The sequence below is a fragment of the Tenrec ecaudatus genome, chromosome 12 (assembly GCF_050624435.1).
Source record: "Tenrec ecaudatus isolate mTenEca1 chromosome 12, mTenEca1.hap1, whole genome shotgun sequence".
Classification (NCBI taxonomy): domain Eukaryota; kingdom Metazoa; phylum Chordata; class Mammalia; order Afrosoricida; family Tenrecidae; genus Tenrec; species Tenrec ecaudatus.
In genome coordinates, this window is record NC_134541.1 from 96,124,580 (window position 1) to 96,126,471 (window position 1,892).

Below are 1,892 nucleotides of genomic sequence, written 5' to 3' on the forward strand. Positions count from 1 at the left end.
AGTGCGCGGGGCGGCCCGCGAAGTTGGCTGTGGCCCCCGCCGCGGCTCGGGCCGGCCCATGGCCCGCCCGCCCCCGCCGGAGCCCCTGGGCGGCCGGGCTCCTGCCCCTGGGGCCCCCGGGCCTCAACGCCAGTGCGCCTCCCCCGGCCCCGGGCCCGCGCACGCGTGGGAAAGTTGGCCTGGAACCGGCCCGACCAGTTCCGCCGGCGCGCACACAGGCCGCAGAAGTTGGTGCTGCAAAACTTTTTTGGGGGGTTCCGCGGGAGCCCCCGTGCGTCGGGACCGGATGCGCGCCGGCTAGCGACCCCTGCGCCGAGAGAGGTACCCCCAGAGCGACGCGCAGCGGGGGCGCCCCGGACCTGCGGCCCGGGGGCTATGGCCATGGTGGCCGGAGGCTGGGGCGGCCCCGGCGGCGGTGGAGACGCGAATGGCGTGGACAAGGTGGGTGGCTACCCGCCCGCCACCGAGGACTCGGCCTCGCCCCCGGGCGCCGCCAGCGACGCCGAGCATGGCGACGAGGAGCGGCAGGGGCTGCAGGTGGACTGTGTGGTGTGCAGGGACAAGGCGAGCGCAAGCACTAGGGCGTCCTCACCTGCCAGGGCTGCAAGAGCTTCTTCAAGCGGAGCATACTCCTCAACCTCAGCTACACCTGCAGGTCCAACGGTGACTGCCAGATTGACCAGCACCACCGGAACCAGTGTCAGTACTGTTGCCTCAAGAAGTGTTCCGGTCGGCATGCGCAAAGAGGCCGTGCAGCGGGGCCGCAGCCCCCACTCGCCGCCAGGTCCTGGCGCCGCGTCTCCGGCAGCCCCCCCGGGCTTGGCGCTGGCGGAGGCGGTGGGCGGAGACCTCTTCCCTGGCCAGCCAGTGTGGGAGCTGATCGCACAGCTGCTGCGCGCCAAGCCCTACCTGGCGGTGGCCGGCCACTTTGGCACGGGCGCGGCGAGCGCCTTCGGCCCGGGCGGCGCGGGCGCGGTGCTGGGCATCGATAACGTGTGTGGAGCTGGCGGCGCGGCTGCTCTTCAGCACCATGGAGTGGGCGCGCCACGCGCCCTTCTTCCCTGAGCTGCCCGTGGCCGACCAGGTGGCCCTGCTGCGGCTCAGCTGGAGCGAGCTGTTCCTGCTGAACGCGGCGGAGGCCGCCCTGACCCTGCACACTGCGCCTCTGCTGGCCGCAGCCGGGCTGCACACCGCTCCCATGGCCGCCGAGCGGGCGGTGGCCTTCATGGACCAGGTGCGCGCCTTCCAGGAGCAAGTGGACAAGCTGGGCCGCCTGCAGGTGGACTCGGCGGAGTATGGCTGCCTCAAGGCCATCGCGCTCTTTACTCTTGATGCCTGTGGCCTCTCAGACCCAGCACACGTGGAGAGGCTGCAGGAGAAGGCGCAGGTGGCCCTGACCGAGTACATGCTGACCCAGTACCCAGCCCAGCCCCAGTGCTTCGGCCGCCTGCTGCTGCGTCTGCCTGCCCTGCGCGCCGTCCCAGCCTCACTCATCTCTCAGCTGTTCTTCATGCGCCTGGTGGGCAAGACACCCGTTGAGACGCTGATCCGAGACATGCTGCTCTCGGGGAGTACTTTCAACTGGCCTTAGGGCTCCGGCCAGTGACCGACCTCCAGCGACACAGATGCTCGGGGTCCCCAGGCCAAGGATAGGGACAGCCTCCCCAAGTGGCTAACCAGAACCATGACTAGGGCGAAAGATCATTATGTAATATGCAGTAGCCCTTAGTGACCCTGGTTACAATTTGACTCGGAGGCTACTGGACTTCCGAGCCTTACAAGCCTGGAAGGTTTATTTCAGGCACAGCAAGCACATGCCTCGGCGGTGCTGACTTGCGTTCTGCACCTGGATAGGCACCTGAAGTCATTTGGAGAGGATGTCTATGTAAGTT

General features: G+C 68.6%; 1 pseudogene; it reads left to right on the top strand.

Annotated features, from left to right (window-relative positions):
* Nucleotides 1-375: 375 nt before the first annotated feature.
* LOC142423019 (nuclear receptor subfamily 2 group F member 6 pseudogene) lies at nucleotides 376-1,606 on the top strand (annotated as a pseudogene).
* Nucleotides 1,607-1,892: the final 286 nt, after the last annotated feature.